The following is a 13,359-nucleotide window of genomic DNA, read 5'->3' as shown; positions in this document are numbered from 1 at the left end:
TAAAGTTCAATTGTTTTTGTTTTTGTTTTGCTTTGTTTTACGTTTACTTAGTATATAATTATGTATCTTTGTGTGTCTTCTTATTGTTTACTGCTGAAATGATGGTGGATAAAACTGAACTGAACTGATCCCCATTTGCATAATAAAGATGGTCTCGCATGAATGCGAAAGATATTTGACTGGCATGCAGTGGTGACCCTGTGGGGGAGTTTAACAAACAATTACAACTTCCAAACTCATTTCTAAAGTGCTGAATGAGGCCATGAAAGTGACGTACAGTGTGACCTTGTGTTTGTTTGCTTTTCTTTTTTTAACTCTGTCTCTACGAGTACATGTAGGCCTTCTTTCAAAATGAGAAACAAAAACAACAACAAAACAGAATCATAGAGGAAACTTAAATTTGATATAAAAGAATACATAAAAATATAACGTAGAGTATTAAACATAAATACGATACATGATATAACATAATATAATATAATATAACATAATATAATATAATATGATATATTACATAAAAGAATGAATTGTATAAAAAGAATGTATATAAAAATAATATTTAAAAAAGTAATAAAAAAGATAATAAAAAGAAGGAGGAGAAGGAAGAGACAAAGAAGGGGAGGGAAAATCAAAGCAGAGAAAGGGCAAGGAGAATGAACGATAGAATGAGATCAAGACAAAACTTCGGGAAGAATGAAAATTAAAACAATGTCAGTTACACAATGGCAAAACTGAGTGACGTCATTTGCAATCTAAGTAGGACAGGTACTTCAAAACAAGCAGTACGGTCATTTATAAACACACGATGTGGTATGCACATGTCGGCTCTTGAGGACATACACTATAATCAGATATGACGTATGGCGCAGAGACATGGACAATTAATTAACAAAGCAACGAGACACAGGATAGAAAGTTTTGAAGTATGGTGATACACGAGAACGATGAGAATATCATAGACGGAGAGAAAATGAAACGCAGGAGTGCTACAGATGGCATCGGCGGAAAATGAACTGCATGGTCTCGTACGTCAGGAAACGACAGATGCAGTGTTTTTTGTTGTTGTGGTGGTGGTCGTTGTTGTTGTTGTTTGTTGTTGTTTTTTTAGGTATAACGTCGTGAGGAAAAGGCAAACGGAACATTTAGTCCTGACTGGATTTGTAAACGGCAAAAAATCTCGCGGCCAACTACGGCTCGCTTTCCTGTCCACAATGCCTGGGATAACTGGCAAAGGAGCATCCACATTGCTGCACTCGTGCAACGACAAAAGCAGCTGGAGGAAGGAGGACTACTGCATCAGCGATCACCAACAGGCAGTGACATCTATGGCAGAGCAGTTGGAAAGAGATGTGATCTGCAGATTTCAGCCTATACGAACTTTCGTTCACAACTATCAACATTACCGGCTGTGTGCAAGATTCGATTATTTTTAACAGCAGGATTCAATGCGCGAATCAGAGCTATGAAAATATTATATTATTATGTATTATTTCAACATTATGCATATTATTGTTGGACGCATTGTCGTGAACGTGCACTTTCCGTGTGCTAGACATACACACGGTACTATACGAGGTAACTTATTGGCCCAGACCAACATATTTGTATTTTCATTCAGTTGTCTCAGCAGAAAGTGCAAAAAAAATCATTGATCACGTCAATCAATTAGCCCTGACAGTAGGGCCTACTTTCTTACATTTAGTTGTAGCAGTCAATTAAGTAGATATCCACTCCGTTTTCAAGTTAACTTAAACAAATACATTAAATCAAACAAACCATATCGTCAGTTTGATAAAAAATTTGACAAATGGAATATAAAAGCGTCATAAATGCACGTGTAGTTTACCATGCAGAACATCGATATCACTCAGTCACGTGACATTTATTGAATAGGATGGTGACTGGAGCTTCACAAGTTTTCCCGTCAGTTTATTTCCATGTTTTGTACACTGATAAATTCAAGAAATAAGTGTAGTTGCAATATCGCTCTGCTTTATTTCATAGACTATAAAACAATCAAAAAAAAAAAAAAACACTTGGAGAGCACAGACCTCCGCCAAGCAGTTCATTCTACCCACATTGGGATTTTCCCCATATCATATTCCTATACATTCCCACTGCGTAATAAAATTGAATTAACGGTCATCATTATAATAATTGTAGAGTATAGTGAGGACGATGCTGAGTAATCTTGCTATTTATTGTGGAGTTACTGGACACACATGCTGGGAATGATCTAATATTATTTTCTAATAATAAAGAATTCTTCAAAATATGAAAAAAAATAAAATGAAATAAACATCCTGGATCCAGAATCTAATCATCTTTTGCTTGTGTAAGTAGAAACTTTTCCTGGATATTCCAGCCAATTCCGTTCATAAATTTTGAGTTATTCTGCAAACAAATAGACAAATAACCAAATCAACGACGACAAAAAATAAAACAAAGAAAATAAAATGAAGAAAAAAAAACGTTTTGTAAAAGAGAATGAGAAGGTGGTAGTGTCTAGACATAGACTCTTTTTCGGGGCATGTGCGCCATAGATAAGATTAGTCCATATCTGTTTTATATACAGAATAAACGTAAATGAAATCGTACTTGAGGTAGCCCACACTACATTCTTGTGAACACATTGTCGCCTATATGATCTGCGCTCACTCCAAAGACGATGACGGCACTGCGATCGTATCGGACAAGGGACTTACGGGAACTAAGCGTTTACAATGCATTGTATCGCCATGAACCAAAAGAGTGCGCGTAATGGGACGTTTCAGTATACTTTGGGGCAGTTTGGGTACTAAAGGGTAATTAAAGGTACCGTTTGCCATTGGAAGCAGTGATTTAAAAAATGTTCGAATTATCACATTTGATGCATATTGTGTGTAGGTCAGTTGTATCACAAAAAATCCTACCATGTAAACCTTTTGCTATAAAGCCTAAAATGTAAGGAGATATCACTATTTTTTTTCTCTCAATAAACCGTAACTGTAGACGGTTTATTCTAGAGTTTTTTATATTATTGCTCACATTTTGTGTATTTAAAGGGGATGGCTAGTAACCGATCAGTGGGAATCAGTGGGAATGCTGAGGGATGATTGTTCCAATCCTTGTGGGATTCATTTAAGAGTACATTATATATCTACTGTTGTGTGAAAATTATTTGCTTCAGAACGGTTTCATATTCAAGTAATGTGCAAATTAATGCCCCGTCACTGACCAGGGACGCTTACCTGGAAACATTAAACTGCACATTACTTTAATATGAGACCATTCTGAAGCAAATAATTTTCACACAAGAATAGATATATAATGTACTCTTAAATGAATCCCACAAGGATTGGAACAATCATCCCTCAGCATTCCCACTAATTCCCACTGATCAGTTACTAGCCATTCCCTTTAACAATACTTTACATTGATTACACTGATTAGCATTTTTACATTGGTTGTTTCTATCCCTAACTCACATTGTAGAACTATTTTGAAGCACTAAAGCTTGGCTTTTGTTTCACTTGTCTGCAAATGGCAAAAATTGCCTTTAAAGTACAAAGAACGAGAGATTTAAATTAGGAAAATCATTTTAAAAAAGGGTGTCAAAGCAGAGGGAAATGTCTCCTGAAACAGATTTTTAATGTGACTTATTAAAAGACATTCGCGCCACTGAGAAATCGCGAGTTAAAACCGATCGATTCACTTCACCGATTTACGCCCTGGTCAGCCCTAAATCATTACGTCACGAAAGGATCAAAACCCTATATGAGTGCAGCAGTACAGTGGGGCCGTAATTCTTAAACACGCATTCCCGGGCGAGCGGATGCAATATCTGGCCCGTGTTTCTTCGCATCGGCTTTCTCGGCTGAGCCATTACAACGTCCAATTTTACCTCATATTGTACGACAAGACTTTGAGTTTGATATCGAGAGTGAATTGAGTGATGAAATTGACAATGACACTCGAAGTGACAGTGGCAAAGTCGATATGAAACTAGAGATTGTAATTTGTCATTACTGACAAATTAAGGTGATCCGATTTTTTTTTAATCAATGATTCGAGTCCTGATCGCAATACGCATGGCCATACAGGTTTCATCTGTGTTTAGAGACATTGGCCGTGTGATGTTTGGATTCTCATTTAGAAAAGGGAGTCATATCTGCCATCCTTGGTACTAAATTTTGAAATAGAAATGAATTTTGAGAATATGAGTAGAATTCGCTCGACTTGAAATATATGTGACGTAAATTTCATTGAAATATTCCATTCCATTAATGAGATATGCATGAAAATGTGTTTTCATATAATGACGTCATAGTGACGTCACGGTCGACTGATCACTATGATTTTACTTGATATGTCGTCTTTAGGACATGATACATATATGGTATAAGTTTGACATTGAAAGGCAATGCACTTTCTGAGCTAACCTCTGCACAAATTTTGAGGAGATAGAAATAAAGAAAGAATCCGTACAGAAACAATAGGTGATCCGAGAGGATACTCGGATCACCTAATAAAGAATCAGTACAGATACAGAAGATGATCCGAGAGGATACTCGGATCACCTAATTACAGCGTGTATCTATTTCAATTCCGTAAATTTCATGCAGCCGTCAGACTAAAAACACTTTTTTTCCACCATAGTCCTAAACGCTGACGCCTAGCATAGCATAGTCACTGGCGCTCAAGCTACAGTACTATAGTCTACAGTAGTCCGACAATATGTAACTGTTCTAATATTCTAGCAATTCCTATGCCGGCGGCGCTCGCCGCTCTGCTTGATTTCAATAGCTGAATAATTACTGTAAGTGGCATACACACGTAAAGATGTAGGAGTTCATATAATTATGTACATAAGCTCGTATTATTAGGACATGAAATGAAACCGAAAGCTGAAACTGAACCGAATATTGATTTTGAACGTCTAACCGTCGGCGTTAGATCTAGATCATGTAGACCTGGATACGTGATTACGAGTAGCTAGGGTTCTGCAGACTTAACTGCCAGTTCAGGTAGGCCTACGAGCCGTTTGGGAGTCGAAACTGAGTCGCAAAAACGGAAGTATAAAAGTCTAAAATTTTAAAAAATAACATTTGTATACTAAACTATAGTTCTAGGCAAGATAGATTCAATAAGTAAAAACATGCAAAAATCATAACGAACTTGTGCCTGATTCTGTGACGAAGAGACCTCGCTGCCTACGCATTTCAGGCGGAATTCACGCTCTGAATCACAGCGCCACGTAGCAACAGCGCATCAGCTCGGGGGCAGATTCGTTCCTTTCGTGACGTCATAATTTAGGTCCCCAAAATTTCGCCTTTAGATCGGGTGCTGACGTTCAGAAAAGCGTGTCAAAGCACCATCTCTCCATCGTTCTAGAAACGTTTTCACGTTCTGAAACTTGATTATTCGTATTCTCCAGAAATGTATAATTCACTTTATTTATGAATATCAAGCTATTTTCCCGTGATGACTACTTTAAGTACTATTCCAAATGATTGAAGACAATTTTTTTTAGATTTGTGCCCCCCCCCCAAAAAAAACAACACAACAGATTAACTAATCAGAATCGAGGATTCATCAAATGAGATATATGATGATTTATATAATTGACACACACAAGATTACTTCGTAATTACGTTGTGTGGACAAACCAATGGGAGAATCAATATCATGATCATTTCCGATGATGTAGGTCTATAGGTTCACAATTAGCGAGTTTTCTGTAAAAAAGAGTTTCAATTCAAAATTCTATGAATTTCTTATTTCTATCAATTCTAATGAACTTCTATACTGTTCTATCTACTAGTATTTGACTTGCTCTTAAGAGTAAACCTCAGGACAGATTCGAGTTTCCCCGCCAAATGAACTTGGCTGTCATTACTAGACCAGAGAAACCGGCTCTGCGTTTAATGTGAGATTAATCGTTATTCGTCTTAAGCCCGCCGCACACTATAAGACTTTCGGTGCACGACTAAGCGACTTTGGATCTGAAATAAACAAGAGTGTTTATTCCGAGGCTATTGTCTGTCAGTCGTGTGACCAGGGGGGCGTTTCATCAACGAGTTCGTCGGAGTTTTCACCGACGAATTTGCTATCAGCCAATCAGACCAAGAATTTCATTAGCTTTTAACAGTTGTCAGTGTAAATCCTTGCGTCTGATTGGCTGATAGCAAATTCGTCGGTGAAAACCCCCGACGAACTCGTTGATGAAACGCCCCCCAGAAGTCGTATAATAGTGTGCGGTGGGCTTTACTCAACATCAAGATAATGACTTCAAATCGCCTGCTCCTCCGGATGTGGAAACTGACGGAAACAATTCTCGCGGTAATTTGAAGCAGCAACGTGCACTCTCACTTTCATGGGTATTTTCCTTGGCAAAACCCCTCCATTTAACTGATCTCCCTTTGTCACCTTTGTAGCCACGCTTGTACATTGTAGTATGTTTTCCCTTTATAGTGTACAGTGTATTTCATCTTTTTTCCCCTCCCCCCCCCCCCCCCCCCCACCTACAGTGTATCACTCTTGAGGCCTTGCAGGGGCATTCACTACTTTGCACATCCTAGAAATACACTGCGGATGGTAGTGTGTGTGTGTGTGTGTGTGTGTGTGTGTGTATGTGAGTGTGTGTGTGTGTGTGTGTGTTTGTCACAGATCCATATACTATAATGTATAGATAATAGTCTTTCTGCTCTTATATATGTACTTGTGCTACAAGCATGGGATGGAAGTGGCAATTAGAAAGTGGTTCCATGACATTGCTCCTGCAACAATAATTGCTCTCATGAAACATCTGCACACTATATATAAAGCCAAACATAAATTCTACCCACAAGCATAACCCTAACGCTAATCCTAATCCTCACATCAAACTAAACCTAAAACCCTATCACAACCCTAACCATAACCCTTAGTCCTTAGAGAAAATAAGACTAGAGCAACCAGTTATGTTGCAGGAGCAAATTTCATGTCACCACCAGGGCAGTATGGGATTCTGTATTCACTGTATATCATCAATAAATCATACATCATACAACATGCCCATTGTGACTAAATGCATTATGTATACACTGTATACATTTATGTATGCATGTATGTATGTGTGTGTGTGAGTGGGCACATGCATGTGTGTGTGTATAACCTTATATATCTGTATATAGTCATTTCTGAAGCAGTTGAGTCTACTGAGACTGGACAATAAGCTTTCATTTATGCAGAATTAACGACAATTATGTGTGTGCACACTATACATGTATATGTGTGTATCATAATGCCTAATGGAGTACAGTTGAACCTCTCGTATCCGGACAAGTCGGGACCGGGGCTCATCCGGATAAGGGATTTGGCCGGATACGGGAGACTCAATGCTTTATACATGTACATATACATACACATGTACTGATGTAGCCCATTGTAGTACCACATGCAGTAATGTGTATACTGCGACCTTTTCATTGTTACATTTGGGGATGTTTGGGGATGATAAAATGTCTGAGGGTAAGCAATTTGGAAGGAAATTTGATGTAATGTTTGTTAATCATGTTGGAAGTAATATGAAATTCATGTGTGTTTGTGTAGGAGTTCTCAAGGAGTTGGGAATCCCCCTTTCCTCCCGTAATCATTTAAAAAAAATTACGGCGAGATTGCGCCCGTATAATAGAGAGATCTGGATAAAGGGAGGCCGGATAATAGAGGTTCAATTGTATGTGTATAAATATATACGATATAAGATATTCTCTCTCTCTCTCTCTCTCTCTCTCTCTCTCTCTCTCTCTCTATATATATATATATATATATATATATATATATATATTTTAAAATATATATATATATATATATATTTAAAAAAAAAAATATATATATATATTTAAAATATATATATATATGCCTATAGATACATAGAATCTATCTATGCCAATGTACAAGCATAAATTGTTTGTTATGCAGTTCCCAGCAACTTCACTTGGAAATGGTTCTGAAAAAAAAAGAACCCAAATGTCTTCAGTCCTCATAATATTACACAATATCAGTGAAAGAGCTGTAATTAGTCTAAATTTCAAAATATTTTACTGGTAGTCTGCTTTTTGCACGGTTTACACATGCTGAATTTTAATGACAAACAAGACAAAAGTTTAAAATAAAACCTGATGCAGTTAGTGTTTTTGTAACAAATGCATTCAAACTCATAAATGAAATATCTGTCAGGTTGATATCAAGAAAACCACTGAAATATGATAACTTCATTTCTCCTAGCTTAGGAAGAAATACATAAACTACATGAAAAATAAAATTAATCAAAATATCTATTTCTTTACCAGGAAATTCTTGAAATAAAATCAGTTTGCACAAAGTTGAGTTCCATCTATGAAAATTTCTACAAATAGGCGCAAGAAAAGGCAAACTAAAGGTGCAACAAAATACAACTCAAGCAAATTGATTTCACTCCTCAAAAACATAAATTCATCTTAAATTACTACTCCCTCCCCCCCCCAAAAAAAAAATGCAGAGAAAGGAAAAAATTATCATTTATCATAATAAATACATAGAATTATTATTATTTTTTGTGTGTTATTCAGAGCCTCTCTAATGGGATATCTACAATTGTATTTCACTTTTTTCCATTTTGAATTTTGACAAGAAATTTGAAAGACGTAAGTTACTCAACATGAGTACACGCAATTTTGACAAATGGGGTGCAAAAAAAAAAAAAAAAAGAATTTGAAGGAAAATTGAATATGCAAGTAATTCAATGGCAAACAACCAACCAAATATTGCTGTGCCACTATTACCAGGGTTCAGAACAAATCATACATATGTTCACTTGTTCCAAAATGAATAAATTTCTTCTTTCTCACATATCATTCATGAATTAGATTGTGTTTTCCTCATTCCTTAGCTTAGAACACAATGTACCGGTATATCATAGCTTGTCTTTTGTTATATAAGAAACTAGACATATCGCTACGGCTACTGATATGCCTCCGCCATAATGCATGGTTCTCCTAATAGGTCTATAGTACAATGTCTTGACAATGTGTGATGACAGTTTCACACAATTGGCAAAATATTAAAAGGACAGGTTTGACACAAATGTGCTGAATGTTCACTTTCCTAGAACTAGGTTCAATTGGATGAATGATTAAAATGTCAGAGTGCAGGTATTTGGGGAACTGATGATTTTACTTGACTTTTGACCCTTTTATAAGTTTATGCATTGAGTAATTTTCAAGGTATTGAGGAAAAGTATAATTTCAGTATCAAATGGGAAAATAGCATTATCTAAACCTGGCCTTTGACCTTTGACCTCACAGTTCCAAAGAGAATCACTGTTAGGTTGAACATGCATAAATATGTAAGTTTCATGATGATACCTAGAGTTACTTTCGAGATATGGAGGAAAAAGTGCAATTTAGCACTTTCACTTGACCTTTGACCTTTTGACCTTTGACCTTTTGGCAAGAAACTTCCCCAAAAATATATATTGGGTAATACATGCCATACATCAAGTTTAAAAAAAAAAAACCTTCAGGCATATCGCATTCTAAGGAAAGTAGTGATATTTTGAGGAGTTGACCTTGACCTTTGACCCCCTGACCTTTGACCCACGACCCCAACTTCCCTAGATAATCACTGCCCATCAGTACAAGCATATATACTAAGTTCCATGAAGATACCTTAAACCATTTGCGAGATATGGAGAAAAACATGAAATTTCAATTTTTTTTTCACAAAATAACCTGTGACCTTTGACCTTTGACCCTGTGACCCTAAAATCCACACAAAGTATTATCCCCCAAGGATATACCCTCATACCAAGTTTGATGTAAAACCACCACACGGTTCTTGAGATATCGACAAAAACAAAACGGGACGGACGGACGTACGGACGTACGGACGTACGGACGTACGGACGTACGGACGTACGGACGGACGGACGGACGGACGACCCGAAAACATAATGCCTCCGGCCACTTCGTTGCGGAGGCATAAAAACACCCGAGACAAACGAGAATTTTTGCATGAGCTGTCTTTTTATCAACAGAATGGGATATTTGATGGATGACACTTGTGAAGAGCTTTATGCACATCATAGCCAACCTTTATGCATGCCTCATAACTATAAAGTTAGTTTAACCCATTGAGGACGAGCTGATTTTGCTATAACGAACGTTTCCCATAGAAACCTGCTCAAGGATACTCGGGACTAGTCTTCAAGGGATTCAGAAAACCAGAAAAAAGCTGATTAGCTATTTACATCTTGCCTGTCAACAATAATGCTTGCTGAAAAGGTTTTCTAGTATTGACATACGACACTGACAACGACAATGAGCACAACAAGCGAAAAAACTTGCTTCTATATAATAGGGGGTTCTAAAGTTTACCACAAATTTGAATACATTGATAAAGTAGCATAGAAATCATCTCCTTGTTCTTGCCTGATCAATTCCATACAGATGTAAACCCAGACACACTAGTTGGAGACATTTTCATGCAGAAAAAGCATCATATCTGAAAATTCTGTCACACTTTGCTTGTTTATTTGTTCATTATAAGCATTGACACTTCACGAAACATGAGATTAACTGCATACCAGATGAAGCAAAATGGCTACCGAAAGACTTGAAGTACAAACAGAGAAAAAAGCAAACAAACGAGAGAAATATCTCGACCAAAATTTTGTTCACGGAATCTCTAGTACTAGTAAAGAAATGGCAATAAATCATTGTGAAGAGTGTATAAAACTGTATTCGTTATCCAAGTATGAATACGTTGTTTAAGTAGCGGAGCATCAAAAGGTTATTGCACTTGTGGTTTTCTGCTTTGCAGATTGTCAGCTTTGGTTCCATTTTGGCTGCCATCAAGCTTATATCAACTGCCACACGCGCACATGTGTACACCACGGGTACAGCTATTTCGTTTGCTTTCACACAGCTTAAATTCTATCATGTGATGTGCCAGGTCAGCAAATGTCCGAGAATGAACACAAATGAGAGACACATGATGACTGACAGGTGACATGATGAATGTCGTTAGAGGAAACACATCAGTGAAAAGATTGACGTTTAGATGTACGAAAACAATACAAGTCATGCCAAAGTTCCTACACCATATGAAGAGTTTGTTCGCAAAAACCGATAAGTCCATTTTTAAAGATTTTGAAGTACGGTCTGTGTCATAGAGTACAAATATTACCTTTTAAATGATATATTGGTTACTGCATATAAAGGTACATTTTTGAAGTTATGGTCAAAAGAAGCAACAATTTTCTTATTATTCTCTTTATTTTTCTTGATCTTTAATCACAAATATCTCCATTTAGCAAATATGGACTTATCGGTTTTTGCGAACAAACTCTTCATATATGCAAAATTGTCATGCAAAATTTGTTTTCTGGAGCCCTCTTAGACAGGTGGAGGATATTCAAGACAACTGGAGGACATTTAAATCACCTTGACTTGAAGTTTGCAGCATTTTGGGGGCAATCCTATTCCTACATTTGTCTCCTGCTTGTCAAACAAAGCTATCTGCCTTTAGCTCCTGTATGCAAACCTTAGGGTGGTAGGCTCGTAAAATATATTGGGGGGGGGGGGGGGGGCGGAGCAAAGCTCTGCTCACAAAACTTGAATATGTAGCTTTTTTTTTTTTTTCATTTCCTACCGAAACGTAATATATGAATCCATCAATAAGTCATCTCAATCCAGTAAACTTTTTTTTATCTTCCTATGCCATATACTCGTAGTATTTTGAACACCATAGAAGACTCTTCTTTTTTTCTTGTTTTTGTTTGTTTGTTTTGTTTTGTTGTGTTATTTTGGGGGTTTTTTCACATTTCTGGCTCTTTCTAAATTTTGGATACACCAAGCCTAGAGTCTCTCAAATAGAACTGATGTTTGGACAATATTTCTATAAAAAAAAAAACAGGAGCAAAAAATAACAAATCTTAATCTTGGCAGGATAGTCTATATGTAGTGGGTGGTGAGTAGGCAAAATTTTGGAACCCTTTTCTCTAGACTTAGATTTTTTACTTTCAACCAATACATGTAATTTGATCTTTTCCCCTTTCTGTTACGAGACACAAACCAAACAAAGCATTGCAAACTACCGGTAACTTCAACCCCTACCACCAATAGCTATTACATCACCTGTAGGGAAAACATAAAATTTTGGACTTGACACATATTTTGCTACATATGCCATACACTACATTGCCAGGTCTGTCAGGCTATAATGTGTATATTTTCCAATACCATTTGTGATTTGAATAAATCCTAAATTTCATTAAAAAAACAACAACAACAAAACACCAATGCCATTCTTACAAGAGTACATAGTTTATATATTCAGTGGTTGCTTATCATAGGGCCGACATGCTTAGATATATTTCAATATGGATAAACAAGCATTAGTTGATTTATTTGGTGTAAATTGTGTACAACAGATGCACATGACAAACAGCTTGAAAAAAAAAAAAGTTTGATGTGTACAAAATATATATAGTATACAGAAATGTTAACAAGTGTTTACAATAAGAATGAATCAAGTACCAATACATAGTAACAGGGGCGGATCCAGGAATTCTGTAAAGGGGGGGGGGGTGTAACTATTATTTTTGGTGCCACTTCCTGGTTTCATTTCATTTTCTTCTTTTTATTTCTTTTGTTTTTACCGATAAATAAAGGTGGGGGGGGGGGCGTGCGCCTCCTGCGCCCCCCTCTGGATCCGCCACTATAGTAATAGAAATTCAAGTTTGTGGGGATTATTTCACAAAGACCTACAAGAAAAAAAAAATGTTATGTCCGTCATTGTCATCATTTGGGAGCACACTCTTGCACATCTCCTATTCATTTCTTTGTGCCGTGATTCTTTCTTGGCAACACTCAACATGAAACAAATTTGGTTCTGCGCCCTTTGCAGCAGACATCTTTCAAATAACATCTCAAATTTCATGACACGTAAACGGATACTGAGATAAAATGAAAACAACAACCAAAAAATCATGATGTGTAACTTCATGCTTTCTGACAAAGGGAAAGGACACCAAGATGGTTTATGACTATCCTTCCATTTTCTTGTGAGTGTTGAAGGAATTTTCTGTCCATCTGGACGAGAAAAAGCTCCTCGTCCTAGGCAAATATTACACTGCTTGTGATAAACATGACTCCAGATCGCAAGCTGCACACAGTCCACCTGGCACAGACAGTACTCATTAAGTTATAAATCACAAACACAGACACGCTCACTCACAGGCTGAAAATCACTAATATGACCATTCTCTGTGTCTTCATGCTTGGGGGGGGGGGGGGGGCAAGGTCTTTCCTAGAGGGAATAATGAAAGAGGGACATCAAAGCCATTACACATTTTCT

This window comes from Diadema antillarum, unplaced genomic scaffold (assembly GCF_040938485.1).
Source record: "Diadema antillarum isolate AM-2024a unplaced genomic scaffold, OU_Dant_1.0 scf00000053, whole genome shotgun sequence".
NCBI classification, from domain to species: domain Eukaryota; kingdom Metazoa; phylum Echinodermata; class Echinoidea; order Diadematoida; family Diadematidae; genus Diadema; species Diadema antillarum.
This window is presented reverse-complemented; position numbering follows the sequence as displayed.